Source organism: Loxodonta africana, chromosome 9 (genome assembly GCF_030014295.1).
Source record: "Loxodonta africana isolate mLoxAfr1 chromosome 9, mLoxAfr1.hap2, whole genome shotgun sequence".
NCBI lineage: Eukaryota > Metazoa > Chordata > Mammalia > Proboscidea > Elephantidae > Loxodonta > Loxodonta africana.
This window is the reverse complement of record NC_087350.1, coordinates 33726489-33753355: the sequence shown is the minus strand read 5'-3', so window position 1 is coordinate 33753355 and position 26867 is coordinate 33726489. Positions and strand designations below refer to the sequence as shown.

The 26867-nt window shown below is 40.7% G+C and overlaps 1 long non-coding RNA gene across 1 annotated transcript in view; it reads right to left on the bottom strand.

Annotated features, from left to right (window-relative positions):
- Nucleotides 1-26609, bottom strand: part of LOC135232426 (uncharacterized) — a 43823-nt gene extending 17214 nt beyond the window's left edge. The window contains exon 1 of the long non-coding RNA XR_010322966.1: nt 26299-26609. This is a non-coding gene — a long non-coding RNA (uncharacterized LOC135232426). The remainder of the gene's footprint in view (nt 1-26298) is intronic.
- Between the last annotated feature and the right edge of the window lie 258 nt (nt 26610-26867).

Genomic DNA, 26867 nt, shown 5'->3' with positions numbered 1-26867 from the left:
GACCACCTTATGTGTTTCAGAACAGAAGTGTTTCACTGAGTTTTCCTGACTGTAATCTTTACAGAATCAGATTGCTAGGACTTTCCTTCTGCAAAGCCACTGGCTGGGTTCAAAATGCCAACCTTTCAGTTAGCAGCCAATAGCAACTCATTTGCGCCATACAGGCTTCTTGGTATATGTGTATGTGGGTATATGTATATACATATATATATTTTTTATATGATACTTTATGTTTTCAGTGAAAGTTTACACAGCAAATTAGATTCCCCTTTAACAATTTTTATATAAACTGTACGGTGCCATTGGTTACAATTTCTACCATTCTTTGGATACATGGTTGGATTCTATCTGCTAGTGTTTTATTTAGATTTTTAAACCTATATTTTTAAGTGAGATCGTCTATAATTTCTTATTTTGCTTTAGCTTTATCAGGTTTGATTAGGTTTACATTGGCTTTGTGAAATGAATTTGGAGTTTTCATCCTTTTCTATGGTTTACAATGTTGCTGTTGTTAGTTGCCATCGAATCCATCCCGACTCACGGAGACCCCATGTGTGCAGAGTAGAACTGCTCCATGGGGTTTTCAAGGCTATGACCTTTTAGAAGGAGATTGCCAGGCCTGTCTTCTGAGGTGCCTCTAGGTGGATTCAGACCACCAACCTTTCAACTAGTAGTTGAACGCGTAACCAGTTGTGCCACCCAGGAACTCCTTATAATAGTTTAAATAAATATAGTATTGCCAGGCCTTTAAAGGCTAGATAAAATTCAGCTAAAAATTCGTGGTCCTGGTAAATTTCAAATCACTTGTATTTCCTTCCTCTTCTTCACCCACTTTCCAACTCCTAAGTTTTAAAATTATGATTTGAATTGTTCATATAAATCTTCCATTTCAAGTGCCCTTATTTATAAACTTACTCACCTTTCGTCAGGATCTCTGTATCTATGCTGTATACACCAGTACCAGTTGCCTTTGAATCGATTCTAACTCATGGTAACCCCAAGTGTATCAGAGTAGGACTGTATTCCATAGGGTTTTCAATGGCCGATATTTTGGAAGTAGATCACCAGGCATATCTTCCAAGGTGTCTCTGGGTGGACTGGAACATCCTACCTTTGGTTTAGCAAACACGTTAACCTTTGTACCATCCAGGGATTCTATGCCATATATAAAACCAAACTCATTGCCATTGAGCCCATTTCAACTCATAGGGACCCTATATGACAGAGTAGAACTACCCCATAGGGTTTGCAAGGAATGGCTGGTAAATTCCAACTGCCGACCATTTGGTTAGGAGCCAAATGCTTAACCACTGAACCACCCAGAGCTCCAGTTCAAGAATTGTATTGGGTTATTGTCAAATGTGTGTTTTTTCTCAATAATAACATGTTGAGGCCTCATCCCACCCCCGTCTTCAGCTCAGAAAAAATTCCACTATTTGTTTAATTATTGTATGTCTTCTAGTTATTCTTTCTCTCAAGAGAATTCTATTTAGGTCTTCTGATTTCTTCTACCATGCCTTTTATATTTTCCCTCATGATTTCATCCAATCATATTTTTCTCTGTATTTTAAAATAGTTCATACTTCATTCACTCATTGTATATCTTTAAAGTGCCTAGTACAAGTCAGGTATGTTTCTAGATAATGGGGTTATAGCAGTGAACATTACATTTTAAAAAGTCCTTGCTCTTATTGACTTACAGGCTATGGGAGAAAAGCAAAGATTGAGACAACGAACAAATACATATTTTGTCAGGTTGTGATAAGGCCAACAGAGTGGCTTTGAGCAAGGGCAAGGTACAGTCATTGGAGACAAATAATAATTTGAAATAGGTTAGAAGGTAGGGATCCTCTCTGATAAGAAGATATGTAAGCAGACATTAAAGAGTGTACCAGTGGATACCTGGAAAAGCACATTCCAGGCAGAGGAAAAAGCAAGTACAAAAGGCCTGAGGTAGAAACTTACTTCCTGTGTGGAAACCTGCCACCTGAGTGAAGTCTGCACAAATGATAATTTATTACAGAAGACAGTCTAATTTACAAAGCATCATGCATTTCAAGGAAAAATTCAGCCATTATAAGAGAATACATAGAAAAAAACAAAAGAGACCTACATAAGTGGAAAAATATACCTTGCTCATGGATAGGAAGACTGAACATTGTAAAAATGTCTGTTCTATCAAAAGCCATCTATAGATACAATGCAAGTCTGATCCAAATTCCAATGATATTTTTTAATGAGATGGAGAAACAAATCACCAACTTCATACGGAGGGGCAAGCGGGCCCAAATAAATAAAGCGTTACTGAAAAAGAAGAATGAAGTGGGAGGCCACACTCTACCTGATTTTAGAACCTATAATACCACCACAGGAGTCAAAACAGTCTGGTACCGGTACAACAACACATACATAGACCAATGGAACAGAATTGAGAGCCCAGACATAAATCCATCCACATATGAGCAGCTGATATTTGACAAAGACCCAAAGTCAGTTAGTTAATTGGGGAAAAGACAGTCTTTTTAACAAATGGTGCTGCCATAACTGGATAAACCACCTGCAAAAAAATGAAACAAGACCGATGCCTCACTCCATGCACAAAAACTAACTCAAAATGGATCAAAGACCTAAATATAAAATCTAAAATGATAAAGATCATGGATGAAAATATAGGGACATTAGGAGCCCTAATACGTGGCATAAACAGTGTACAAAACATTACTAAAAATTCAGAAGAAAAGCTAAATAACTGGGCGCTCCTAAAAATCAAACACCTATGCTCATCTAAAGACTTCACCAAAAGAGTAAAAAGACCAACTACAGACTGGGAAAAAGTTTTTAGCTATGACATTTCCGATCAGTGTCATCTCTAAAATCTACATGATACTACAAAAACTCAACTGCAAAAAGACAAATAACCCAATAAAAAAATGGGCAAAGGATATGAATGGACACGTCACTAAAGAAGACATTCAGGCTGCTAACAAATGCATGAGGAAATGCTCACAATCATTAGCCATTAGAGAAATGCAGATCAAAACTACAATGAGATTCCATCTCACTCCAACAAGGCTGGCTTTAATCCAAAAAACACAAAATAATAAATGTTGGAGAGGTTGTGGAGAGGCTGGAAAACTTATACACTGCTGGTGGGAATGTAAAATGGTACAACCACTTTGGAAATCGATTTGGCACTTCCTTAAAAAGCTAGAAATAGAACTACCATATGATCCAGCAATCCTACTCCTTGGAATATATCCTAGAGAAATAAGAGCCTTTACACCAACAGATATATGCACACCCATGTTCATTGCAGCCCTGTTTACAACAGCAAAAAGTTGGAAGCAACCAAGGTGCCCATCAATGGATGAACGGGTAAATAAATTATGGTATATTCACACAATGGAATACTGCACATTGATAAAGAACAATGATGAATCCATGAAACACTTCATAACATGGAGAAATCTGGAAGACATTATGCTGAGTGAAATCAGTCAGTTGCAAAAGGACAAATATTGTATAAGGCCACTATTATAAGAACTCAAGAAATAGTTTAAACAGAGAAGGAAATATTCTTTGATGGTTACGAGATGGGGGAGGGAGGGAAGGAGCGAGAGGGATTTTCACTAATTAGGTAGCAGAAAAGTTTTATTTTAGGTGAAGGAAAAGACAACACATAAAACAGGAGAGGTCAACACAACTGGACTAAACCAAATGCAAAGAAGTTTCCTGAATAAACTAAACTCTTCGAAGGCCAGCAAAGCAGGGGTTGGGGTTTGGGGACCATGGCTTCAGGGGACATCTAAGTCAATTGGCATAATCTATTAAGAAAACATTTTGCATCCCACTTTGGAGAGTGGCGTCTCAGGTCTTAAATGCTAGCAAGCGGCCGTCTAAGATGCATCAGTTGGTCTCAACCCACCTGGAGCAAGGAAGAATGAAGAACACAAAAGACACAGGTAATTATGAGCCTAAGAGACAGAAAGGACCACATAAACCAGAGACTACATCAGCCTGAGACCAAAAGAACTAGATGGTGCCCGGCCATAACCGATGACTGCCCAGACAGGGAACACAACAGAGAACCCCTGAGGGAGCAGAAGAGCAGTGGGATCCAGGCACCGAATTCTCATAAAAAGACCAGACTTAATGGTCAGACTGGGATTAGAAGGACCCCGGAGGTCATGGTCCCCAGAACTTTCGTTAGCCCGAGACAGGAACCATTCCCGGGGCCAACTTGTCAGATAGGGAATGGATTGGAAAATGATACTAGTAAAGAACGAGCTTCTTGGATCAAGTAGACACATGAGACTGTGTTGGAATCTCCTGTCTGGAGGGGAGATGAGAAGGCAGAGGGGACCAGAAACTGCTCGAATGAACATGAAAAGAGAGAGTAGAGGGAAGGAATGTGCTGCCTCATTAAGGGGAGAGTAGTTAGGAGTGTATAGCAAGGTGTGTATAAATTTTATAGAAGAGACTGACTTGATTTGTAAACTTTCACTTGAAGCACAATAAAAATTAATAATAATAAAGAGAATACATAGATACTAAACAAAAAACTCAGTGTACAAAATACAGTGGCAGAGACCAGATGTGGAACTTGGTCTATCTGACTTCAAAGCCTGCACTTGTCCAAATGCATGCTAGGATTACAGCCATTTAAAAAGGAGGCACATAAAAAGACTCAAAGGGAACACACAAAGTCTGGAATAGTCATTGTGTTAGAGTGAGGCAATTTGTTTTCTTCTCTATTTTCCAAAACAATGGTTGAGGAAACCTTTTCCAGTTGAAAGCTTTTCATCTGGACGTCATTTTTCTTTAAATGAAAGGAGAAAACTAATTCTACCAGTTATTCCTCACTACCACCTCTTTTAAAACATAGCATTTATAAAAAGCAAACAAAAAAGAAAGGAAGAAACCTTCTCAATGATAATGGCATGGAAAACATGACCCTGTCCTTCTCCTGGAAGTTGCTTTTGCCTGTTCTTTCTAGGACTTGTCTGTGGTTGTGGACTAAGGAGAGCTTTGTGGCTGCCTTGTTTGGAATGGGTGTGACTTCAGCTCATTCTCCACTTGTGTTGGTAACTTACTGCAAAGGACATCTGTTAGTTAGGGAAGGGGTCCGCGTGCGAATCATACCACTAACATTTTCCTGCCACCATAGCATCTCTTGATGTGGTAAGATTTTTTTTCCTTTCCTTTTGTTTTCTGCCCTGTTATTTTATTTATTTATTAGGAACCCTGGTGTTGTAACGGTGAAGGTGGTTGGCTGCTAACCGAAAGGTTGGCAGTTCAAACCCACCAACTGCTCTGTGGGAAAAAGACCTGGTGATCTGTGTCCATAAAAATTACAACCTAGGAAATACTGTGGGACAGTTCTACTCTGTCCTATAAGGTAAACTCTATGGCACACACAACATTCATTCACTCATTTATTTCTGATGACTACTTTTATTTGTTTTTCAATAATTTTTTTTGAAACAATCTCAAATCTCAAACACTGCAAGAACAGTACAAAGAATTTTTTTTCACTTTGCACCATTTGATAAGTTGACCACATGATACCCTTCCTCCCTTGGATGTGTTAGTGGGTATGTCCTAAAAACAGGGACCCTGCAATCATTAAAATCTGTGGCTAAACTTTGTTGCATTACTCTCATCTGACCCTCAGACCCCATTTACGTTTCATCAGTTGTTCAATGAGTCCATTTTAGCAAAGGATCCAAGTTAGAATCACTCCTGGCATTTAGGTGTCAATCTCTTTAATCTTCTCTGGCTAAAACAGTTCTTCCGTCTTTCCTTGACTTTCCTGACTCTGATATTTTTGAAGATTACAGGCCAGTTATTTTGTAGAAGTCCCTCAAATTGGGTTTGTCTGATGTAAGATTTAGTTTATGCATCTTTGGTAGGAGTTTCTCATGCCTTCTTCCCCTTGTGTTCTATCAGGTGCTGCAGGACTTCAATTTTCCCCATCACTGATGATGTTCACCTTGATCACTTGATAAAGGTGGTATCTGCCAGGCCTCCTCAATGTGAAGTTAGTTTCTCCCATTGGAATTAATACATATTTTGTGGGGTAGGTTCTATGTAAATACCCCATTCTTTATTAAACTCTTAATTTATCTGTATATTTATATTGCTAAGAACTAATCCCCCACATGTCTGTCAGTTTGTCATACGGTGGGGGCTTGCATGTTGCAATCAACAGCCATGGAAGCAGCAGTCAAGAAATCAAAAGATGCATTGCATTGGGTAAATCTGCTGCAAAGGACCTCTTTAAAGTGTTGAAGAGAAAGATGTCACCCTGAAGACTAAGGTGGGCCTGACCCAAGCAATGGTATTTTCAATCGCATCATATGCATGTGAAAGCTGGACAATGAATAAGGAAGACCGAAGAAGAATTGATATCTTTGAATCGTGGTGTTGGCGAAGAATATTGAATATACATATCATGGACTGCCAAAAGAACAAACAAACCTGTCTTAGAAGAAGTACAACCAGAATGCTCCTTAGAAGCAAGAATGGCGAGACTGCATCTTTCATACTTTGGACATGTTGTCAGGAGGGATCATTCCCTGGAGAAGGACATCATGCTTGGCAGAGTACAGGGTCACCAGAAAAGAAGAAGACCCTCAATGAGGTGGATTGACACAGTGGCTGCAACGATGAGCTCAAGCATAACGATTGTAAGGATGGTTCAGGACTGGGCAGTGTTTCGTTCTGTTGTGCATAGGGTCGCTATGAGTCGGAACCGACTCAATGGCACCTAACAACCACCACCACAACAACAAGCCCTAATGATTTCCTATTTTATTCAAAGAGCTATAATCCATTACAGTGATTATTTACTTTGTTGTTCAAGCTGGCTTCTGTGTTCTTTTGACATACGCACATCATTCCTTGAACACATCCTTGCTTTCTGGCATAAGATGTCCCAGATCTATCCTCCATTTTCTTGAAGGATCCCCCATGGTAGACAGGTTTCAATGGAGCTTCCATACTAAAACTGACTAGGAAGAAGGACCTGGCAGCCTACTTCTGAAAAACTTGGCCAGTGAAAACCTTATGAATCACAGCAGAGCATTGTCTGACATAGTGCCAGAAGGTGAGCCTCTCAGGTTGGAAAGTACTCAAAGTACGACTGGGAAAGAACTGCCGCCTCAAAGTAGAGTTGACCTGTAACGACACAGGCAGAGTCAGGCTTTTGGGACCTTCATTTGCTGATGTGGCACCACTCAAAATGAGAAGAAATGGATGCAAACATTCATTAATAATCGGAACATGGAATGTATGAGGTATAAATCTAGGAAAACTGGAAGTCGTCAAAAATGAAATAGAATACACAGAGATTGATATCCAAGGCATTAGTGAGCTAAAATGGACTGGTATTGGCCATTTTGAATTGGACAATGATATGGTCTACTATACAAGGAATAACAAATTGAAGAGGAATGATGTCACATTCATCGTTAAAAAGAACATTTCAAGACCTATCCTGAAGTACAACACTGTCAATGATAGGATAATATCCATATGCATACAAGGAAGACCAGTTAATATGACTATTATTCAAATTATTTAGTGGCACCAACCACTAAGGCCAAAGATGAACAAATTGAAGATTTTTACCAACTTCCACAGCCCGAAATTGCCTTGGAAGAAGCACAGTCAGAATGCTCCTTATAAGCAAAGATGGCAAGACTTCGTCTCATATACTTTGGACATGTTATCAGGAAGGACCAGTTCCTGGAGAAGGATATTCTGCTTGGTAAAGTAGACAATCATTGAGATGGATTGATGGGCTCAAGCATAACTATTGTGAGGATGGCAGAGGACTGAGTAGTGTTCAGAACTGACTCAAGTGCACCTAACAACAACACCATGAGATCAACAATTTCTCCAAGAAGCTCTAGTTTCTTTAATAGAGAATGGTATCTAGAAGACAAAATCTAGGCTATCTGTCTTCATCACAATTAAAGGTCATCTTTTAAAGAAGAAAGGGCTGGAGATCTACTTCAGAAAAATCAGTCATTGAAAACCCTATGCAACACAGTTCTAGTCTGAAACACATGGGGTCGCCCAGAATCGGAATTGACTCGATGACAACTGGTTTTTGGTTTATACATATATGAGCACACATTTTCATCGATATTTACTTTTTTAAAATAATTTTTATTGTGCTTTAAGTGAAAGCTTACAAATCGAGTCAGTCTCTCACACAAAAACCCATATACACCTTCCTACACACTCCCAATTACTCTCCCCCTAATGAGACAGCCCGCTCTCTCCCTCCACTCTCTCTTTTCGTGTCCATTTTGCCAGCTTCTAACCCCCTCCACCCTCTCATCTCACCTCCAGGCAGGAAATGCCAACATAGTCTCAAGTGTCCACCTGATCCAAGAAGCTCACTCCTCACCAGCATCCCACTCCAACCCATTGTCCAGTCCAATCCGTGTCTGAAGAGTTGGCTTTGGGAATGGTTCCTATCCTGGGCCAACAGAAGGTCTGGGAGCCATGACCACCGGGGTCCTTCTAGTCTCAGTCAGACCATTAAGCCTGGTCTTATGAGAATTTGGGGTCTGCATCCCACTGCTCTCCTGCTCCCTTATAGGTTCTCTGTTGTGCTCCCTGTCAGGGCACTCATCGGTTGGGTTGTAGCCGGGCACCATCCAGTTCTTCTGGTCTCAGGATGATGTAGTCTCTGGTTCATGTGCCCCTTTCTGTCTCTTGGGCTCGTAATCGCCTTGTGTCCTTGGTGTTCTTCATTCTGCTTTGATCCAGGTGGGTTGAGACCAATTGATGCACCCCAGAGGGCTGCTTGCTAGCGTCCAAGGCCCCAGACGCCACTCTTCAAAGTGGGATGCAGAATGTTTTCTTAATAGATTTTATTATGCCAGTTGACTTAGATGTCCCCTGAAACCATGGTCCCCAGACCTCTGCCCCTGCTACACTGGCCTTTGAAGCATTCAGTTTATTCAGGAAACTTCTTTGCTTTTGTTTTAGTCTAGTTGTGCTGACCTCCCCTGTGTTGTGTGCTGTCTTTCCCTTCACCTAAAGCAGTTCTTATCTACTATCTAATATGTGAATGCCCCCTCCCACCCTCCCTCCCTCCCTCCCTCCCCCATCTCATAACCACAAAAGCATGTTATCTTCTCAGTTTAAACTATTTCTCAAGTTCTTATAATGGTGGTCTTATACAATATTTGTCCTTTTGCAACTGACTAATTTCACTCAGCATAATGCCTTCCAGGATCCTCCACGTTATGAAATGTTTCACAGATTCCTCACCATTCTTTATCGATGTGTAGTATTCCATTGTGTGACTATACCGTAATTTATCCATTTATTCGTTGATGGGCACCTTGGTTGCTTCCAACTTTTTGCTATTGTAAACAGGGCTGCAATAAACATGGATGTGCCTATATCTGCTGGTGTAAAGGCTCTTATTTCTCTAGGATATATTCCAAGGAGTGGGATTGCTGGATCGTATGGTAGTTCTATTTCTAGCTTTTTAAGGAAGTGCTAAATCAATTTCCAACGTGGTTGTACCATTTCACATTCCCACCAGAAGTGTAGAAGTGTTCCAGTCTCTCCACAGCCTCTCCAACATTATTTTGTGTTTTTTTGGATTAATGCCAGCCAGCCTTGTTGGAGTGAGATGAAATCTTATTACAGTTTTGATCTGCATTTCTCTAGTGGCTAATGATCGTGAACATTTCCTCATATATCTGTTAGCTACCTGAATGTCTTCTTTAGTGAAGTGTCTATTCATATCTTTTGCCCATTTTTTAATTGGGTTATTTGTCTTTTTGCAGTTGAGTTTTTGTAGTATCATGTAGATTTTAGAGATGACGCTGATCAGAAATGTCATAGCTAAAAACTTTTTCCCAGTCTGTAGGTAGTCTTTTTACTCTTTTGGTGAAGTCTTTGGATGAGCATAGGTGTTTGATTTTTAGGAGCTCCCAATTGTCTAGTTTTTCTTCTGAATTTTTAGTAAAGTTTTGTATACTGTTTATGCCATGTATTAGGGCTCCTAACGTTGTCCCTATTTTTTCTCCCATGATCTTTATCGTTTTAGATATTATATTTAGGTCTTTGATCCATTTTGAATTAGTTTTCGTGCATGGAGTGAGGTATGGGTCTTGTTTCATTTTTTTTTTTTTGTTAGGTATCCTTGCTTTATTTAGGCCAAGCTCAGAAGGGAAAACACTTTAAAATCAGAGAATCTCTGGGCATAGCGGTTCATATAAACACAAGGATTTTTTGTTATTGTTGTTTTTCAGTCCCATGCGTGGACAATGAAGGAACCATTTTCATATGAGCATATTTTTCTCCAAGGAACAGTTGGAAAAATGCTGATGTTAGAAAAATGATGGTAGCAGAATGCTCAATACATTTTACGACAACTCTGTCAGTTACATAAAAAAAAAACAGTTACATAAGTAACTGTTTCAAAATCCTTAAATTTTATTCAGCCCAAACCAAAAAGGACATTTTCAGTATTACATGGTCATCATCTAATAACCGACACACTGCAGCCAGCCAGTCCCCTCTGCCGTACTGGGCAGGAGCTAAGCATAGGTCTATACATACTCACAAGGCCTTTCTGCCCTGGCCGCCGGCTTCCATAAGCATCTCACAGAACAAGGATGCTGATGGAACAGCCTCCGCAGCCCAGCCACAGAGCCATGTTTTATTTTTTTAATAATTTTTATCAAGCTTTAAGTGAACGTTTACAAATCAAGTCAGTCTGTCACATATAAGCTTATATACGCCTTACTCCATACTCCCACTTACTCTCCCCCTAATGAGTCAGCCCTTCCAGTCTATTCTTTCATGACAATTTTGCCAGTTTCTAACCCTCTCTACCCTCCTATCTCCCCTCCAGACAGGAGATGCCAACACAGTCTCAAGTGTCCACCTGATACAAGTAGCTCACTCTTCATCAGCATCTCTCTCCAACCCATTGTCCAGTTCCTTCCATGTCTGATGAGTTGTCTTCGGGAATGGTTCCTGTCCCCAACCAACAGAAGGTTTGGGGGATGATGACTGCCGGGATTCCTCTAGTCTCAGTCAGACCATTAAGTCTGGTCTTTTTATGAGAATTTGGGGTCTGCATCCCACTGTTTTCCTGCTCCCTCAGGGGTTCTCTGTTGTGCTCCCTGTCAGGGCAGTCATCAGTTGTGGCCGGGCACCATCTAGTTCTTCTGGTGTCAGGATGATGTAAGACTCTGGTTCATGTGGCCCTTTCTGTCTCTTGGCCTCATAGTTGTCGTGTGACCTTGGTGTTCTTGTTCTTCATTCTCCTTTGATCCAGGTGGTTTGAGACCCATTGATGCATCTAGATGGCCGCTTGTTAGCATTTAAGACCCCAGACGCCACATTTCAAAGTGCGATGCAGAATGTTTTCATAATAGAATTATTTTGCCAATTGACTTAGAAATTCCCTTAATCCATGGTCCCCAAACCCCCACCCTTGCTCCACTGACCTTTGAAGCATTCAGTTTATCCAGGAAACTTCTTTGCTTTTGGTCCAGTCCATTTGAGCTGACCTTCTGCGTATTGAGTATTGTCCTTCCCTTCACCTAAAATAGTTCTTATCTACTAACTAATCAGTAAATAACCCTCTCCCACCTCCCTCCCTCCCCGCCTCGTAACCACAAAAGTATGTGTTCTTCTCAGTTTATACTATTTCTCAAGATCTTATAATAGTGGTCTTGTACAATATCTGTCCTTTTGCCTCTGACTAATTTCAGTCAGCATAATGCCTTCCAGATTCTTCCATGTTATGAAATGTTTCACAGATTCCTCACTGTTCTTTATCGATGCATAGTATTCCATTGTGTGAATATACCATAATTTATCCATTCATTCGTTGATGGGCACCTTAGTTGCTTCCAACTTTTTGCTATTGTAAACAGGGCTGCAATAAACATGGGTGTGCCTATATCTGCTGGTGTAAAGGCTCTTATTTCTCTAGGATATATTCCAAGGAGTGGGATTGCTGGATCGTATGGTAGTTCTATTTCTAGCTTTTTAAGGAAGTACTAAATCAATTTCCAACATGGTTGTACCATTTCACATTCCCACCAGCAGTGTAGAAGTGTTCCAATCTCTCCACAGCCTCTCCGAAATTTATTCTTTTGTGTTTTTTGGATTAATGCCAGCCCTTTTTTGTTGGCGTGAGATTTATCTCATTGTAGTTTTGATCTGCATTTCTCTAATGGCTAATGATCGTGAACATTTCCTCATATATCTGTTAGCTACCTGAATGTCTTCTTTAGTGAAGTGTCTATTCATATCTTTTGCCCATTTTTAAATTGGGTTATTTGTCTTTTTGCAGTTGAGTTTTTGCAGTATCGTGTAGATTTTAGAGATCAGGCGCTGATCAAAAATGTCATAGCTAAAAACTTTTTCCCAGTCTATAGGTAGTCTTTTTACTCTTTTGGTGAAGTCTTTGGATGAGCATAGGTGTTTGATTTTTAGGAGTTCTCAATTGTCTAGTTTTTCTTCTGAATTTTTAGTAATGTTTTGTATACTGTTTATGCCATATATTAGGGCTCCTAACATTGTCCCTATTTTTTCTCCCATAATCTTTATTGTTTTAGATTTTATATTTAGGTCTTTGGTCCATTTTGAGTTAGTTTTTGTGCATGGAGTGAGGTATGGGTCTTGTTCCATTTTTTTGCAGGTGGATATCCAGTTATGCCAGCACCATTTGTTAAAAAGACTGTCTTTTCCCCATTTAACTGTTTTGGGGCCTTTGTCAAATATCAACTGTTCATATATGGATGGATTTATGTCTGGATTCTCAATTCTGCTCCATTGGTCCATGTATCTGTTGTTGTACCAGTATCAGGCTGTTTTGACTACTGTGGCAGTATAATAGATTCTAAAATCAGGTAAAGTAAGGCCTCCCACTTTGTTGTTCTTTTTCAGTAATGCCTTATTTATCCAGGGCCTCTTTCCCTTCCATATGAAGTTGGTGATTTGTTTCTCCATCTCACTAAAGAATGTCGTTGGGATTTGGATAGGAATTGTATTAAATGTATAGATCACTTTTAGTAGAATAGACATTTTCACAATGATAAGTCTTCCTATCCACGAGCAAGGTATGTTCTTCCACTTACACAAGTCTCTTTTGGTTTGTTGTAGAAGTGTATTGTAGTTTTCTTTGTATAAGTCTTTTATATCTCTGGTAAGATTTATTCCTAAATATTTTGTCTTCTTGGGGGCTACTGTAAATGGCATTGATTTGGTGATTTCCTCTTCGATGTTCTTTTTGTTGGCGTAGAGCAATCCAACTGATTTTTTTATGTTTATCTTATATCCCGATACTCCACTGAACTCTTTAGTAGTTTCAGTAGTTTTCTGGAGGATTCCTTAGGGTTTTCTGTGTATAGGATCATGTCATCTGCAAATAGAGATACTTTTACTTGTTCCTTGCTTTTTTTTTTTTTTTTTTGCCAATCTGGATGCCCTTTCTTTCTTTATCTAGCCTAATTGCTCTGGCTAGGACTTCCAGCACAATGTTAAGTAAGAGTGGTGATAGAAGGGCATCCTTGTCTGGTTCCCGATTTCAGTGGGAATGCTTTCAGACTCTCTCCATTTAGGATGATGTTGGCTGTTGGCTTTGTATAAATGCCCTTTAGTTGTTGAGAAATTTTCCTTCTATTGCTATTTTGCTGAGAGTTTTTATCATGAATGAGTGTTGAATTTTTTCAAATGCCTTTTTTGCATCAATTGATAAAATTATGTGATTCTTATCTTTTGTTTTATTTATGTGATGGATTACATTAATTGTTTTTCTAATGTTGAGCCATCCCTGCATACCTGGTATGAATCCCGCTTGGTCATGGTGAATTATTTTTTCGATATGTTGTTGAATTCTATTGGCTAGAATTTTGTTGAGGATTTTTACATCTGCATTCCTGAGAGATATAGGTCTATAATTTTCTTTTCTTCTGATGTCTTTACCTAGTTTTGGTATCAGGGATATGTTGGCTTCATAGAACGAGTTTGGTAGTATTCCATCCTTTTCTATGCTCTGAAATACCTTTAGTAGTAGTGGTGTTAGCTCTTCTCTGAAAGTTTGGTAGAACTCTGCAGTGAAGCCGCCAGACCAGGGCTTTTTTTTTTGTTGGGAGTTTTTTGATTACCTTTTCAATCTCTTCTTTTGTTATGGGTCTATTAATTGTTCTACCTCTGTGTTAGTTTAGGTAGGTAGTGTGTTTCTAGGAATTCATCCATTTCTTCTAGGTTTTCAAATTTATTTGAGTATAGGTTTTCATAGTAATCTGATTCTTTTAATTTCAGTTGGGTCTGTTGTAATATCACCCATCTCATTTCTTATTTGGGTTATTTGCTTCCTTTCCTGTTTTTCTTTTGTCATTTTGGCCAGTGGTTTATCAATTTTGTTCATTTTTTAAAAAAACCAGCTTTTGGTCTTGTGAATTCTTTCAGTTGTTTTCCTGTTTTCTATTTCATTTAGTTGAGCTCTAATTTTTATTATTTGTTTGCTTCTGGTGCCTGTGGGTTTCTTTGGCTGCTCTCTTTCTATTTGTTCAAGTTGTAGGGATAATTCTTTGATTTTGGCCCTTTCTTCTTTTTGGATGTGTGCATTTATTGATATAAATTGGCCTCTGAGCACTGCTTTTGCTGTGTCCCAAAGGTCCTGATAAGAAGTGTTTTCATTCTCATTGGATTCTCTGAATTTCTTTATTCCATCTTTAATGTCTTCTATAATCCAGTCTTTTTTGAGCAGGGTATTGTTCAGTTTCCAAGTGTTTGATTTCTTTTCCCTACTTTTCCTGTTATTGATTTCCACTTTTATGGCCTTATTGTCAGAGAAGATGCTTTGTAATATTTCCATGTTTTGGATTCTGCTAAGGCTTGCTTTATGACCTAATATGTGGTCTATTCTAGAGAATGTTCCATGTGCACTAGAAAAGAAAGTATAGTTGGTTGCTGTTGGGTGGAGTGTTCTGTATATGTCTACGAGGTCTTCTGTGTCTTTACTGAGCTTTTTCTGGATGTCCTGTCCTTCACCGAAAGTGGTGTGTGGAGGTCTCCTACTATTATTGTGGAGCTGTGTATCTCACTTTTCAATGCTGGTAGAGTTTGTTTTATGTGTCTTGCAGCCCGGTCATTGGATGCATAGATATTTAATATGGTTATATCTTCTTGGTGTATTGTCCCTTTAATCGTTATATAGTGTTCTTCCTTATCCTTTCTGATGGATTTAACTTTAAAGTCTATTTTGTCAGAATTTAATATTGTCACTGCTGCTCTTTTTTGATTGTTGTTTGCTTGATATATATTTTTCCGTCCTTTGAGTTTTAGTTCTTTTGTGTCTCTAAGGTGTGTCTCTTTTAGGCAGCATATAGACGGATCTTGTTTTTTAATCCATTCTGCCACTCTCTGTCTCTTTATTGGTGCATTTAGTCCATTTTCAGTCAGGTAATTATGGATAGGTATGAATTTAGTGCTATCATTTTGATGTCTTTTTGTGTGTTGTTGGCAGTTTCTTTTTCCCACTTGATTTTATGTGCTGAGTAGATTTTCTTTATATATTGTCCTTTCCTCATATTTGTTGTTGTTGATTTTGTTTCTGCCGAGTCTGTATTTTTCCCTTGTATTTTATTTTAATGAGTAGGATAGTTTGTCTCCTTTGTGGTTACCTTATTATTTACCCCTATTTTTCTAAATTTATAACTAACTTTTATTTCTGTATATTACCATATCTTCCTCTCTATATGGAAGGTGTATGATTACATTTCTTAGTCCCTCTTTATTATTCTAATGTTGCCTTTTCCTGTATAATAACATCGCTGTTACCCTGTTTTGGGTTTTTTATATATATATATATAATCTTGCTTTGTTTTTTTGGATTTCCCTGTCTGGGTTGACTACTGGTTGCTCTGCCCAGTGTCCCAGTCTTGATTTGATACCTGATATTACTGATTTTCTAACCAAAGAACTCCCTTTAGTATTTCTTGTAGTTTTGGTTTGGTTTTTACGAATTCCCTAAACTTGTGTTTATCTGGAAAAGTCTTAATTTTACCTTCATATTTAAGAGACAGTTTTGCTGGGTATATGGTTCTTGGCAGGTGATTTTTTTTCTTCAGTTTTTTAAATATGTGTTCCCATTGCCTTCTTGCCTGCATGGTTTCTGCCAAGTAGTCTGAGCTCATTCTTATTGGCTCTCCTTTGTAGGTGACTTTTCGTTTATGTCTCACTGCTCTTATAATTCTCTCTTTATCTTTGGTTTTTGGCAAGTTTGATTATAATATGTCTTGGTAACTTTCTTTTAACTTCTACCTTATGTGGAGTTCAATGAGCATCTTGGATAGATATCTTCTCGTCTTTCACAATATCAAGGAAGTTTTCTGCCAACAAATCTTCAACAATTTTCTCTGTATTTTCTCTTATCCCTCCCTGTTCTGGTACTCCAATCACTCGTAGGTTATTTCTCTTGGTAGAGTCCCACATGATTCTTAAGGTTTCATTTTTTTTAATTCTTTTATCTGATTTTTCTTCAAATATATTAGTGTGAAGTGATTTATCTTTGAGTTCAGAAATTCTAGCTTCTACTTGCTCAGTTCTGTTCCTCTGACTTTCTATAATTTTATTATTATTTTTTCTATGATTTTATTTTTAATCTTCTGAATTTCTGATTGCTGTTTGTCTATGGATTTTTCCAGCTTATTAAACTTTTCATTATGTTCCTGAATAACCTCTCTAATTTCTTCAGTTGCTTTATCTGTGTGATCCTTGGCTTGTTCTGTGTATTGCCTCATTTCCTTCCTGATGTCTTGAAGAGTTCTGTATATTAAACTTTTGTATTCTGCATCTGGTAATTCCAGGAATGCACTTTCATCTAGAAGATCCCTGGATTCTTTGTTTTGAGAGCCCATTGAGGTGATCATGGTCTGTTTCTTTATGTGACTTGATATTGACTGTTGTCTCTGAGCCATCTATAAGTTGTTGTATTAGTTTATGCTTGCTTACTGTGTCATAGCTGCTTGCTTTGTTTTGTTTTGTTATACCCCTATGGGTTGCTTGCATGAGCTAGCTTATTTTCACCTTTGGAGCTCTGGTGTCCTGTCCCCAGCTGGCTAGAGCTGTTATCAGGTATATCAGTCTAGGAGTCCATTCAGTTTTCTTGTATGAATTCAGCTCAGGTTTACAGGTAGCTGATCATCAAGTGTGTGGTACAGGCTCTGTCCTACAGTCTTAGAGTGGCAGGGGTGATTGGCGTATGTACTGGTATCTGATTGCAGCAGAGGGTCACGCTCTGAACAAGGCAGGGGGCTGAGAACCAACCCCCGAGTGTCTCTGAGGAAAATGCATCTCTGTTCCCTAAAGCATGCTGGTGGGTGGGTTCTGCAGAGGGACCATGGGTGCCCAAAGTTTTTGGTTGTAAGGACTGGGAGGTATGAGTTATCTTTGGACCCCTGTTACAGGTGGCTGGGTGATCTGAGTGGAGCTACCAGTCCATAGGTCCCTGATATGGGTAGGTGAGGACCTTGTTTAATAGGCAAAGCAATGTCAAACATCAAACACCCACCTCTCCACCGCACAGCTGAAATGGTTGGAGTTTGCCAACAAGGGCCAGTTCTTCCGAAATAGGCCCACACAGGTCCATGCAGAAGGGAAATGTGCTCAAGGTCCACAGATGGTTTATGCCTGCACAGGAGCCGCTTCTGTCCTGAGCACCCCTGGTTAATGGAGCTAACAAATTATCTTTTACTCCCAATTGCAATTTTTTTCCTTTCCCAAGGCCAGGAGGATGGCTCTCAGTGCTCACCAGGGTCTATCTCAGGTCCAGGGATTCAGCCGCTGAAGCCAGCTGGGGGGGGTGCAGTAAAATGTACACAAGTACTTAGCTTTTGCCGACAGCACTGTTCTCCTAAGGTTCCGGAGGTGTGGGTAGGCTGTGTGGCTGGCTGCTTCTTCCTGAGGAAACTGCGGTTGAACGCTAGTACCAGCCCACCACCACTACTGCTCCAGGAATGGCACCTGAGCGCTCCCTGCAATTCAGGTCCAGTAACTCCTCTTCACTTCGGAATGGTCTCTTTCTCCCCCACCCCTCAGTTCATTGTCTAAGCTTGCCTTTGATGCTCAGGGCTCCCAGCTTGTCACAAATATACTCGTTTCACTTGTTTTTTTGGGTCTTTGTTGTAAACAGGGCTTGCCGGAAGCATCTGTCTATTCTGCCATCTTAGCTCTGCCTCTCCTATATTTACTTTTATATCTATCTATATATGTTGAAAACTACAAGTTCACCACAAGATATCCACTTCATACTCAACACTGCAGAATTTATTCTAGTTTTCTCCTTTTTCATATTTGTAACCCCCAACTCCAATAGTAAGCAAGCTAGCTCTCATTATCCTTAATATATTTACCTATTTGCTCAATCCCCTGTAGGTAACTCATCACTGTTCTCCTCCCCCCACCACCACAGACACCCTCCTCATCCTGTCCTTGCTCTTGCAACCCTACCTTACAAGAGCCATCCTTACCCTTCTCAGACTCTGACAGCCCATGACAGGCTGCTGCCTCCCACATGGACACCCTTTTCACCCACCTGGTGTTCTGATTCCTTGCACAGGGTCGCTGTCCATGAAAATACCCTCCTTGCCCCCTTGAGCTGTGATTTCCCACTAGGCTCCTCCTACTGTGTCATCGCCCTCTTCACCCAGTTCGGTCTTCCATCTCCCCGTGGCAGGGCACCGTCTTCAACCCACTCAGCTTGGCTTCCCATGCCAAACTGTATTTCTCCAAATAAATGCCCTCCTCATCCTCCTGAGTAAGGTACTAACACCCTACACCAGGCTGTCCCTCCAGGTATGTCATACACACCCCAGTTGGGGTCTGATGCTCCTTGCCAAGCTCCCCTTCCTGTATATACCCTTGCAAAGTTGAAAGAATCACAGGAAGCCACAAGACCAAACTCCCTCTGACACCCATTGCAACTTCCGAGGTCTACAAGCTCATCTTTAGTTTTGATAATTTGCTAGAAGTTCTCAGAACTCACTGAAAGCTGTTCTTCTTATGGTTATGGTTTATTATAGCTAAAGGATACAGATTAGAATCTGCCAAGAAAAAAAGACACATGATGCAGGGTCCAGGAAAGTTCCAAACATTAAGCTTCCAGTTATCCTCTCCCTGTGAATTCATGGACAGTGTCAGGGATTGAATTGTGCCCCTCCAAAATATGTGTCAACTTGTCTAGGCCATGATTCCCAGTATTACCTGCCATTTTGTCATCTTGTGTGATTTTCCTATATGTAGTAAATTCTACCTCTATGATATTAATGAGGCAGAATTAAAGGCAGTTATGTTAATGAGGCAGGACTCTATCCATAAGATTAGGTTTTGTCTTAAACCAATTTCTTTTGAGATATAAAAGAGAGAAGCAAGAAGAGAGACATGGGACCTCATACCATCAAGAAAGCGGTGCCAGGAGCGGAGCGCATCCTTTGGACCCAGGGTCCCTGCTTTGAGAATTTCCTAGACCAGGGGAAGACTGATGACAAGGACATTCCCTCAGAGCTGACAGAGAGAAAAAGCCTTCCCCTGGAGCTGGTACCCTGAATTTGGATTTCTAGGCTCCTAGATGGTGAGAGGATAAATTTATCTTTGTTAAAGCTGTCCACTTGTGATATTTCTGTTATAGCAGCACCAGATAACTCAAATAGACAGTATTACTGTTCTAGTAACCATGTGTGACCATTTGCAGGAAGCATTGCCCACCAGGGAAGCTCACCTGAGTTTTTAATAGTGCTAAAAATGGTCAGCTACCCACGTGGCTGACATTTAGTTTCCAACCTCTTCAAAGGTTGAGCTGATACCATATGATTCAAAACCACCACCATAAATCACATTGTTTTATTTTCTGGAGTCTTCCAAAGCCTCCAGGTAAACAAGGGCAGTCTTACCAGGCAGGACATTCCAAGGGTTAGGGGTACGACCTCCCAGGAGCCAAGGGCAAAGGCCAGACCTCTCTTTGGGCAAGGTCAAACTCTTTACAGCCCTCTTGCTTGGATTGTACACCTAGGCCAAGCTGTCTCTCCACGGGGATGCCCTCCTTACCATGGTTACACAGTATAAGCATCCCTCTTACAAGGAGATCCTTCTTATCTACTTAGGCTCTGACACCCTAAGTCAGGCTGACCCCAGTAGTGGATATACTCACCCTGTTTAGGCTAATGCTCCCTACCCTGAGTACCTCCTTGTACTGCCCCGCACCTCAGCATGGATGCAAAGCTTGCTCTTCCCCACCAAATGGCTTTAGGACTGAATTGTTTGAGAAGGAAAGGGGAGAGGAAGAGGAGGAGAAAGAGGAAGGAAAGTATTTTCTTTCTTATCAGCCCCAAATCATCAACATGACAAACTCTGAGTCCACTCTTAAGGCTCTTTGTTCTTGATCAAGTTCATTGCAGAGACCATCTCTGGGCTCAGAGTGAAAGACTAAGTGATAAAGAGCTTCAGTGGAAAGAGCATCAAGCCAGAAGTCAGGAAGACTGATGTCTAGTCCTGACCCTGCTGTTTACCAGCTGTGAGAAGCCTGTTGTTCCACCTGTAGTCCTTTGTACAATGGGGTGAAGTAATAAATTGATAAATACAGAGAATGCCTGCTAAGAATCACTTTCCCTGCATTTAGAAAATGGAGTTGGTTGCTGCAAAGACAAAATGAAATACGGTACTCTGAAATGTTGTGAAAACTAGAAAAATCTGTGCAAATATGACTTCAGTAAAATAATAAAAAAAATTTCCCCAGGAAATATTACCATAATACAAATTTTTAGACAGACAAGTCTATTTTCTATATGACTGATAAAACTGATGTGACTAAAATATACCCCAACACACAGAGCTAAAAATATGCTGCAGATTTGAAGCATGGGCTGCCTGGGGAGGGGAGTGGGCAGCACACAGCAGTAAGGTGCCAGATTCTGCTGAAACCAGGAACCTCTAAGCTTATGAGAAATGCTTTGAAGAACTTCCAATTTAATTCAACTTGGCATATCTACTGATCATTCTACTATAAACTTTGTAACAGCAAAAGGCCTTCTTCAATGACACTCCCACCTCCAACTTCACTTCTCTTTATCTCCTCTGTGGAAATTTCCTCGTGTTCTCTTAGAACTTCATTTTTCTTTAGCAGCTCCAAGGACTTCCTTTTTATTTACTGTCCACTGTTCAGATACGAGCAACATCTGATTGAACTAGGAAACTATCCTGCTTCAACAAAAGGAGCCAACTACTAGGATCTTTCTGAATCTGAAAATTTCTTGATTCTCAAGGCTATAAGTTATGCAAAAGGAATGAGTTTAAGAGGTTTTACTGGATAGTATGAATAAAAATCCCATCTTTGGCATTTCTGTAAAAGACTCTAATGCATATTTAAATTGCTTTTCATCTGTTATTTCATGCTATAATAACAAATGAATAAGAACAAAGCCAAGAAAAAAAGTTCCCTGAGGCTGCCAGCTCTACTTGGGTTACACTTAAAAAGACTGGACACTCGATTGCTACGTGTTCTAAGAGACCTGTTGTTGTTAGTTGCCATCGAGCTGCCTCCAACTCATGGCCACCTTCTATACAACAGAACAAAAAGTTGCCAGGTCCTGTGCCATCTTCATGATTGTTGAGTCTAAGTGTCCTGGGCTTTATTATAAAAAAAAGATCCCAGAAAAACCAACACATAAAAAGAAATTCAGCACCTTTCAAAAGAAGAAATAAGGTTAGAAGTTGGTAGAAGTAGAAGTGAGTGACTCAAGAAAACCCCACACCAGAAAAAGTTAAGAGAGTACAAACATTGCAAGGAAGTGGTCAGTTATAGCAGATAGTGAGGTAATGAGGTTGAAGGGTGATGGAAACAGCTCACTCATGGTTTCCACTTCCCATTTGATTTACTGCTTCTGCCTTTGTAAATTCTTAATTATTTCTGTGGGCATGTTCTGATGGCTCAGAGGGACCTGGGAGGTGAGAGGTAGATCATGGAGCTAGGCTACTGAGTGTGTGTGTGTATGTGTGCGTGTGTGTGTTGGAGGGTGAGGGACAGACTCCTTGAAGTGTGACCTAGAGGGTGTCACTGTGTGCCATTGGTTTAAACTGGATTGGATGACACTTGACCACTGAGTTCCTCTCCTGGATATCTCTTCCTTCACCCATTCATTCTTTTGGGAGATAGTTCTTGCATACATAGGGTTGTCAGAAGGTTTAAACCAAAATACCAGACACACAAGTTCCCCAGATGGCTGGTAACCAAAAGCTTGGTGGTTCGAACCTACCCAGTGGCACCACAGAAGAAACAGGCCTGGCAATCTGCTTCCATAAAGGTTACAGCCAAGAAAACCCTATGGAACAGTTCTATTCTGTAACACGTGGGGTCTCCTAAGTCACAGATAAACAGTAACAACAAATCAAAACAAAATGCCAGACACCTGATAAAAACTTGTAGACCAAATTAAAAAAAAAAAAAAAGCTCACATTCCCATGATATGAAAAATGTATTGATTATTGGTTAGAGATGATGGCTTGAGCACACGTTTATCTCAGTTTTCTCCCAAAACTCCACTAAAATGACAAGAAATGTACACTAAAGGCATAAGCCCATAAGGACAAAGAGACTGGGAGAAGTGGAAACCCCAACAAAAAACTGGAAGTTGGAAAGCTGGTGGATGAGTGGTCACTGGCCTGGTGGATTCAGTGGAGCTAAAATCTAAGTGAGCAGGAGGGGAAAGTGTCAGGGATTTGCACTGCAGAATCCCAGGAATGCTCAGGAATTGGTGGCACAGGGTATATCCAAGATGGGGCTGAAGGGGGAAAACAGGAGAACTGGCTGAAAGTCCTTTTAACAAGCAGTTAGAATCCCACCCAGCTCCCTTCTCCAATACCTTATAGCAGATGACCTGTCCCTTCCCCCGTTCTTTGCATAAGACTGGAAATTTATTCTCTAGAGTTGAGCCACCCTTTATGGTAACCATTAGTACATGCTGTTTTTTGAGCACTTGAAGTGTGGCTCTTCTAAATTGAAGTTTCCATTAAATGCAATACAAACTGGATTTTGAAGACTTAGTACAGGAAAAAAGAATGTAAAATATGTCTTAATATTTAAAAAAATATTGATTACCTGTTGAAATGATCATTTTTGTCTACTATAAGCATTTTTTGAGGGAGCCTCATGGCTTAGCGGTTAAGAGCTTGGCTGCTTACCCAAAGGTCGGCAGTTTGAATCCAACAGCTGCACCTTGGAAACCCTATGAGGCAGTTCTACTCTGTCCTGTAGGGTCACTGTGAGTTGGCATCAACTCAGCAGCAACAGGTTTAGGTATAAGCATTTTTCATTGTTGTAAACAATATATATAACACTACAGAAATGATGATATTTTTTGATATATTGGGTTAAATGAAATACATTCTCAAAATAGATTTCTCCTGTTTATATTTTTAATGTAACTGATAGAAACGATAAAATTATGTACATGACAGACACTATATTTCTATTGGGAAGTGCTGCTCTAGAGAGTGACTGGTGGAGGGACTCGGCACAGACGAGGAGTTTCCATACTGAAAAGAGCTGGCCAAGCGAAAGCTAACACTAAATAACATTAAATGAGAGCCCGCCCCCTTCTCCTGCGGTTCCTAGAAGGCTGGCAGCTGGTTTCCTAACCTCCAGGTAGGAGGTGAGAACTTTTCATCTCAAAATAACCCGACCAACCTAAGATCTACAGAACAAAGATACCACGTCATTATTCTGCCCAGATCTCCTCAGCATTTGTTTTTGTCCACAGAAGATGGCTTCCTGCAAACATCTGTCACTTTCTTTTCTCAGCCCGCACCCAGGACCAGCAGCAAGGCCAGAGTTGATGTCGGTGGAGTCAGTGAATGATGGGCAGGGGCTAGTAGATAAAGAGCCTGCTTCCCTTGCCCTTGCATAATGCAGACCACCCTGAGCTGCATGACCTACACTGGCTGCCAAGTTCCCCTCCACTGGCTTCTTTTCCTTCCCTGTCTCGCTACTCCACCTTCCTACCGGTGTTTCCTGAGGTCACCTGCCAAATAAATGACCTGAACCAGACTCCTTGTCTCTGGGGGAACCTAACCAAAATCCAGTTCTGACAGTAGGGCGTCTTAGTTACCTAGTGCTGCTGTAACACATATACCAAAAATGGGTGACTTTAAAGAACAGGAATTTATTTTCTCATAGTTCTGAAGGCTAAAAGTCCAAATCAAGGTCTTGGCCATGTCAATTCCTTCCTTGTTGGTAGCCCCAGGCATTCCTTGGTCTTTCTTGGCTTGTAGGTGATCCTCACATGGCATCTGTCTTTCCCATGTGTGTATGTCTCTGTGTCTAGGCTGCTCTTTATATAACTCAGAAGTGATTAGTTTTAGAGCACACACTGTTAGGGTATGACCTAATTAACATAACATAGAAAACCCTATTTTTAAACAGGATTACATCCACAGGTATAGGGGTTAGGATTCCAACACATTTTTTGGGAGGACACAATTCGATTAATCATGGGGAAGTTCTCCAGGAAAACAGCCCAGCTGGGGCAACCTGCAGTGAAGTTGGTCAGCAAGGCTCACCCCTACACTCAGAGCTTTCTGGAGCTTATTTTTAAATATGAACAGAGCCCAAATCACTAGGTGTTTGAGGGGATTCTTAATGATAGAAAAAAAAATGTCATTACCTTTTTTTAAAATAAAAATCTATGTTATGCTCATTTTTAAGCCCTGCCTGGAGTCCCTGAACTATGCAAACAGTTAAGTGCTCGACTACTAACTGAAAGACTGACGGCTTAGAACCCACCAAGAGGCACCTTGGAAGAAAGACCTGGTGATCTGCTTCCAAAAGGTCACAGCCTTGAAAAACACTATGGGACATAGTTCTACTCTGCAACGTACAGGGTCACCATGAGGCAGAATCAAACTGATGGCAACTGGTTGTGCAGGAAACTCCTATTGTGCCATAGTCATAATATTACTAAACATGGGAAAGAACACATGTATGTCCACGTTTGTTTCACTAAACAGAAAGTTAAACACTGGGCTATCTGTCTCGAATACCTGGCAACCTTTTGAGAATGGAACAGCTGCTACACACCATGCCAGGTGATAAACGTACAGTCTTAGGGAGAAGTTAGGAAAGAGGGATTGCTTATTGTGCAGTGGAAAAAGCCAGGATAGAGTATAACAGCAGGCCCGTGGAGTCCAGAGAGGGGGATCCTAAAACAAACTGGCCAGGAGGGTGATGAGATAAAAACATCTCCAGAGGACTGTGCCAGGTGAAGGGGAAGGAAGAGCATTCCCAGAGCAGAGGAGGCTCCGCAACCAGGGAACTGAAAATACCCTGAGAAGGGTGGAGTGAAGGGTACGATGGGGAAAGTATCAGGAATGAGGCTGGAAGGGAGCCTGGATCACACTGTGAAGGGCCTGTCTTAGCTTGCCGAGGAAATGGAATGGTTTTCAAAGAAACCAGGGCACCATTGAAGGGGTCAGGGTGACTGTCTTAGTCATCTAGTGCTGCTGTAACGGAAATACCACAGGTGGATGGTTTAACAAAGGGAAGTTTATTCTCTCACAGTCCAGTAGGCTAGAAGTCCGAATTCAGGGCGCCGGCTCCAGGGGAAGGCTTTCTCTCTCTGTCAGCTCTGGAGGAAAGTCCTTGTCATCAGTCTTCCCTTGGTCTGGGAGCATGTCAGTGCAGGAACCTCAGGTCAATAAGGACATGTTTTGCTCCCGACTCTGCTTTCTTGGTGGTATGAGGTCCCCATGTCTCTCTGTTCACTTTTCTCTTTTATATCTCAAAAGAGATTGGCTTAAGACACTACCTAATCTTACAGACCTCATCAATATAACTGCCACTAATCCATGTTATTACATAATATGGATAGGATTTATAATATATAGGAAAATCACATAAAATGGTGGACAATCACAAAAAATGTTGGACTATTACACAATACTGAGAATCATGGCCCAGCTAAGCTGACAGATATTTTGGGGGGACACAATTCAATCCACGACAGTGAATTCACCTGAAGAAGGTGCCTCTACAACGTTCCCCATACTCTTTCATTAGTGGCAACATGTTTCCCCTCTTGCAGGCTGTAGAGGGAATGAACACCACTGCTACCTTCTACCTTGTGTCTTTGGAAAGGAGAAATATCTGGGAAAGCAGAAGCACGTACAGGAGGGAGATAGGGCAGATGCCCGGGTAAGCTGTGAAGGGTGGGTAGTGTACCCTAAATCCTTCTCTCCCCGACACACACATACCTGTCATAAGCTGAGATCCATTTTCTTCTTCTTACCTCTCACTCGGTGCCTCCATTTTGGTCTCTCACCATAGAGGCTGAACTGCAGGCCTTCCTCCTCCTGAGACCCTTTCCATCCAGGTCCAACTTCTGATGATCTTGGTGTATGTGGAATTCTCCTCACGTAACAAAATATCTTAAGCCAGTTGTGAGGGTAAGCTTTCTAGAAGGCATGAAGAGAATGAAATTAAGGAGAAGCCTGGTGACAAAGGGCTTCTTGGCACCCAAAGTATCACATGACTTGGGGCCTCTGGAAGGGCACAGAAAGGCAAACTCAGTGAGCATGCTTAGGCAGCTGGGAGGGGCATAAGTTGACCCTGAAAACTACCTGAAGGCAGCTTGGTAGAGCTTCCTGGCTCCTCTTCTGCTGAGAAGAGTATTGTTTGGGGGCTTGCTGCCTAAAGGTGAACATCTATGTGTTCAAAGCACCCAGATCTCAAAATAAGATATTGAGAGGGAGGAGAGGCTGCCAGCTCTCTCGTGTTTATGTTTCACCCAGAAATAACTGAATAGGAAGCCAGGAGAAAACAT